The sequence below is a fragment of the Fundulus heteroclitus genome, chromosome 14 (assembly GCF_011125445.2).
Source record: "Fundulus heteroclitus isolate FHET01 chromosome 14, MU-UCD_Fhet_4.1, whole genome shotgun sequence".
Classification (NCBI taxonomy): domain Eukaryota; kingdom Metazoa; phylum Chordata; class Actinopteri; order Cyprinodontiformes; family Fundulidae; genus Fundulus; species Fundulus heteroclitus.
Window position 1 is genome coordinate 2237431 of NC_046374.1, and position 6470 is coordinate 2243900.

The following is a 6470-nucleotide window of genomic DNA, read 5'->3' on the forward strand; positions in this document are numbered from 1 at the left end:
AGGGCGATTAATCGCGATAAATATTTTAATCGTTGCCCAGCCCCTAATATATAGATATATATAATATATATATATATATATATATAGATATATATATATCACAAAACATTTTGATCACCATACAAAAAACTCTGTAAGAACTGGTAGTTGAAGGCTGCTTCTCCCACTATCTAAAATGAAATCAAACTTGCCCTCCTTCTTCCTTTGGTAAAAACAAAACACTCTGAGGGACCCATGTAATCTGTCCCAAAAAGAAATTTAAAATAATAGTCTGTAATGTTACCAGAAGACCTGGCGGGGGTTCAAGAACAGAATAAGCGATGCCACAAAGTTGAAGCAACCAGATTATTAATAAATTAGTGTACGACCTCTATAAGAACATCGTGCAAAAGCAGTGCCATTTCTTAAATCTACCGTCAATCAGTTCAAAAAACCCTTCCCAATTTTTATTACCTCGATGCGATCCCCTAAATAAACACCCAAAGATTTAAAACCATTTTTTGACACTTTAAATTCATCAGGATTTAGGTTCTTGTTGTCCACTTACCAATTGACAAAGCTTTACTCTTGCTCCAATTAACTTTGGATGAAGAAAATTTACCCAAAACACTCAATAAATTTCTAGTAAAGTAATGCATCTGATCTCTTTAGTGAATGCCCACAACAATATCATCTGCATATGCAGAAAGTTCAAAGGTAAAGAAACCATTTTTACCTTACACCCTGCAACTTTTTTCTGATTGACATAACAAAGGTTCAATGCTCAATGAATACAACATCCTAGACATTGCCACAGCCCTGGCGAATACCTCTCTTACATTAAAGGTGCACTTAAACCACCATGGACTTTCAATACACTTTCAATGTCACAATAAAGGGTTTTAATCATAGCAATGAACCAGAGGAGAAAACCAAAAGCTTTAAACTATTACAATAAATACTGGTGCTCCAATCGATCAAAGCCTTTTCTTGGTCAATAGAAATCAGACCGAAGTTTAACCCAATAAATTAGAGACGTCCAAAATCTCGAATTAAGTTAGTATCTCTTATTGATCTGCCAGGGATAAATAAGAATGATCAAAATGATAACTTGATCAATCACTTTCCTCAATCTGATGCCAGAACCTTTGAGAAATCTTATAATCAGGACACAGTAAATGACAGGTCTCCAATTCCTTATTTCATAAAGATCCCCTTTCTTAGGAATAAGAGTGAGCACAGCTCTTCAGACAGCTAAGGGGAACATTCCCTTGCAACACTGTTATTGAGGACTTCCAAACAGATCTTCAGCCAACACAGGCCAACACGATTTATACAACGCCACAGGTAAGCATCTATTCCTGGAGATTGCCATTTCCAGGCTCAACAGTGCCACCTGCATTTCTTTAATGTTGAGGCATGCTCCAAGAAGACATTGTTCTGGTTGACACCTTGGCAAGTCATCAAGAAACTCTTTTGTTGTCACAGAATCTTGTTTAAAACTCACTTGCGTATAACGTTGAAAAAAAATCCACAGCTCTTTTCCTCAGTTCAGTGGAATCCGTCAACTCTTTTCCATCTTCAGAGAATGCAATGAATGAGACGAATTTGTCCATTTTTTCTTCTCTTCAAAACTGAAGAAGAATTTTGAGGGAGCATACATTTCAGAGACACTTTGAAAACTTGAACGTACCAAAGCTCCCTGTGCTCTGAGCCCAAGCAGATCAGTCAATGCCGCTTTTTTTTTTTTCGTTGAGTGCCTGAAATGGCCTCGATTCCTGTGGACTCACAACAACTCTGAATATCCACAATTCAGTCTCTAATTCTTCAATAGATTTTACCATTTCTCTGTAACATTGTAAGTGTATTGATTACAAAACTGCTGAATTTTATTTTACAATATCCACCACACTGCTGTACAGATGAAAACTGCATTTCATTAGTCTCCACTGTTTCCAAAAAAAAGAAATCCTTTTTTAAAACAACCATCATTTAACAAAACAGTATTGAAATGCCATATTGCACTTTTAGGTCTTAAATTATTTATAAACACACTCCCTATGATCATACTATGATCAGAAAAGCCCACTGGACACAAAGTGCATGATCTAAATATTTGTAAATGATGCCCAAAACAATAAAACCTATCTAATCTTGCCAAAGTAATATAATTCTCTTTAAAATGAGCCCATGAATATTGCCTTATCTTTCCATTTTTAAAACGCCACACATCCGTCAAATCATAAGTTTCAATAATACGTTTCAATATTCTCCTTGAATGTATATGTGGTTCTAAATGATTCCTATCTAAATCATCTATTGTACAATTAAAATCACCACCTAAAATTAAATAATCTGTTGACCCACAATTTAATAGTGTATTTGCTAACTTTTCTAAGAAAACACAACGTTCACTTGAATTCACAGGAGCATATACATTCAGTAAAATTAACTTTATATTTTCATACTTAACAATAACCTTTAACAATCTTCAAGCTACAACATCTTCAATTTCAATAGAAACTGGAAAAAAATTCCTTGAGAAAAAAATAGCTACTCCTGCACTTAGCGAGTTTTATGACTCAGAACAAGATTCCCATCCCATTCTTTCTTCCAATCAACCTCATTATTAACATTGTTATGAGTTTTTTGAGCAAAAGCTATATCAATGCATTTAGATTTTAAGAGTTAAAAAAACAGCTCTTTTTTTCATATCCCTTGCCCCGTTAAGGTTCAAAGATGAGATTTTAAATCTACTCATAATCACACAAAAAAAGATCCAAAGAAAAAAAAAACCAATACAGCGTCTTATCAGCTGTTTTTTAGCTTTCATGTACCTCACTTAAAACGAGCTCTGATCTTTTGCACCAGTTTTCGAAGTCTATAAACTTCAGTATCCCTTAGCCCATCAGATGTCCTTTGTCTCATTAACCATTCAACTGAGTCAACAAATAATTTTTTATTTGGAAAAAAATCATCTATAACTACATCCCTTTTTCCTTTTGTCACTTCCAAAAAACTCCAAATCTGTTCTAGACTGTATCCATTAGTACTCTGGCCATCAGGAATAGAGGAATCAGAAGATTCTCTGTCACTATCAGAATCAGATAGAGCCTCTGAATCACTTTCTTTCCATTGAGTCTTTTTAGGTTTTACCCTTTAGGTTCTTTAGATTTTCTTTAGTGTTTGGTACTTTAAAATAACTTTCATCATCCCTAATCAGATTTCTCTCACTATGAACTAATTCACCAACATCCATTTCTTCTTGTAATCCTTCCTGTGTAGTCACTTGACTCTCTTCACTGTTCAACATAAGTAATGGCATCCTCCTTGTCACATTCTGAAACATCTGACTGCTTTTGTTCTCCTGTTGAAACTCCTTCCCCAGCGTTAATTTCTTGAGCTCCTTGCCCAGCATCAGCTGCTGAACCTCCTTCCCCCGCGTCAGCCACCTGAGCTCCCTCCCCAGTTACCCCCACTGTGGCTCCATTCACACTATCCGCTGATGTCCCTGGATTTTCGTTAACCCGAACGTTCTCTTTTTGAATATTTACAGGGCAATTACGAACTGAATGGCCCTCCTGGTTACATCCAAAACACCTCATAGTTTCCGTTGTCGCAAAAATAGTGTAATCAAAGCCGTCAACCTTAAATTTCATCACTATGCGCAGTTCCTCTATATATTTTTGAGAATCATAAACACCTGTCTTCTAAAAGAAACAACGTGTTTCAACTTTGCTGATTTGCAACCCGACGGGAGCATTTTCATTGCCGATACTATCTGACCATGACGTGACAATTCCTTCAGCAACACCTCATCGCTGATGAACGGTGGCAAATTAGACAGGATAACCTTTTTAGCAGGGTTCATTAAAGGAAAAACCGTAGTTTGCGTATTTCTCAAAACAAATCCCCCTCTCAACTACGCTGTTCACCTTATCAATCGAGTCCAAAAACATAACCACTGCATTGTTCATCCTGGACGCTGCCTTCACACTTTCACACCCAACAAGTTCCCCAACAGCCAAACCACACTCCTCAACCGAAAAATCCACGCCAACCGGTATTTTTATACCATGTCGACGTGACAGGCTCCTGAAGCCTTCAGCACCATAACCTTTTCCAGCCATCGCACAAGCTAAAAAGCTTGGTGCTGCCGGAAAAGACACTAAACACCAGTGAAAAACGAAATGTGTTAAAGTGCGAAACAAGTGAAAACCCACTGTAAAAAGTGACGTTCAAACCTTTAGAAAACCTCACACTCGTTCTCCTTCACCCCACACATGCAGCAGACGCTCACACATGCGCGAGAGAGAGAGAGAGAGAGAGAGAGAGAGAGAGAGATAGAGAGAGAGAGGAGAGAGAGAGAGAGAGAGAGACATACGTATATACATTTATATTTTTTGTGGAGAATGTTGTATATATATAATTATGTTGTTTGTATATCTGGAGCGTGTAACGAAAATAATTTCCCTCTGGGATTATTAAAGTATTTCTGATTCTGATTTAATATCACTTTAGGCATAGGGCCTACACCAGACATATATTTTCATGAGCTTTTTTCTCATTTTTGTTGTTATTTATGCCCAAATCTATCACATAAGGTCTATTCTCTACAGGGGACACAAACCTTACTTGGAGCTTTGTTTGAAATTTTTTTTCTTATAACCATCTATAACTGCTGGCTTGCTGCTGACCGCCTACAAACAACATTACACAATGAATTATATGGCTTTTTGCTTTCCAGTGAGTAATTGTATTATTCACTTACAGAATTATCATTATTTGCAAGATTAGTTTGTGGTCATTTTTGTCCTAATACTAACATGCTTAAGACCAGATCTGTATTGGCTATTTTATGTAAGGCGACAGAAAGAGTTAATACCTAATGGTTCACAGATTTAAGGGCTGTCTAGTTTAATGTTTCAGTGTTTACTGTAGCTGACTGCAGGCTTTTATAGCCAAGCAGCAGGAGAATGAGTCAATATTACTTGTGGGGTGATGTGAGGTCTAAATGACTAAAGTTAAAAACTAATCATCCTCCATGTGACCTCGCACAGCATGGACTAATGTAGTGCACTGTGGCGTGTAGCGTTAGCTAGCTGAGTCAAATAATACCAGCGCTGTTCAGAAAGCTGGTGAACAAAGTAGCAACACCTGTTAAATGAGACGGTTGCCTGGGTTGTCACTTGACATCGAGCTGCGCTGGGTGCCCGCCTCGCTGTCACGTGTCGTCTTTCACGGAGGCAGCCATGCATTTTGACCTCACACGTGGCACGTGAGAGCTGATGCAGGTGTGTGTGGATGGAGAGAAATGGATGCAGCACACGCTTCATGGACTGAAACATTTGCCAGAAAGAAGAAGGGATGATGTAATCATTGGGTTATTGTAAATATTATATTTGCACCAAGTTAGCATTAAGTTAGGACAATAAAAGTACTAAAAACCAGAATTTTATACCAAAATATTTTTAGTGGGTGCTGGTAAAGTGGGAGTCACTTTACCTGAGAGTGGGATGGGACAAGATTTTTTTTTCCTTTTGTGGGAGAGGGAAAGGAACATGAAAGAAAAACAACCCTCTAGTTCCTTTGTGCATCCTAGGCTGGAATCCTAACCAAAAATTTACTTTTTACATCTTGAGTTTCAGGGGTTATTAACTGCCTCATGAAAATCTGTCTTTAAACTAACTTGCTTCTAGAGACTGCAAACAGTCTTCTGCTCTTTTGCGGGCTCTCCCCATTTTGGTTTTGTCCGTGTATTTCGAGCAGCACTTCCTGTGCTATCGTAGCGCAGCAGGTCTTGGTGATATCACAGTAAATTGGGCAAAAGACTGGACTATTTCTGCCCTGCGATGGTCTGGTGACCTGTCCAAGCTGTACCCTGCCTCTCGCCCATTGACAGCTTGGAGATCGGCACCGGCGCCCTCACGACCCCAGCAGGGATAAGCGTGTTGGAAAATTAACGGATGGATGGACTGGGCTGTTCCTTTTTCCTTGCCATAAAGATCTCCAGAAAATGGTATTATTGGGCTTTCTTCGTCTGGAAACAGATGCATAGAATACCTTATGGGCGCTGAACATGATGAACTCGCAAGAAAAGTCATCCTACAGATTCTGGCCCACGGCCTATAAAGACTGTCAGGGGGTCAAGTCAGCTGTGGGTGTTCTTCCGTGACTCCTGCGGGGTGTGACAGGCGGACGCCAGCAGCAGTTTGGAATCTTTGATAAAAGGCTGATTCTCCTTAAAGGCAAAAGAAATACTATATTATTGTGTATACAGCTAAAACCAATTTTGGTTTGCCCGTCCATCGTCTTCTGCTTATCCGGGGGTCGGGTCGCGGGGGGTAGCAGCTTCAGTAGGGAGGCCCAGACGTCCCTCTCCTCAGCCACTTGGGCCAGCTCCTCAGGAGGAAATCCCAAGGCGTTCCCAGACCAGCAGACCAGCAGAGAGACTTAGTCCCTCCAGCGTGTCCTGGGTCTTCCCCGGTGCC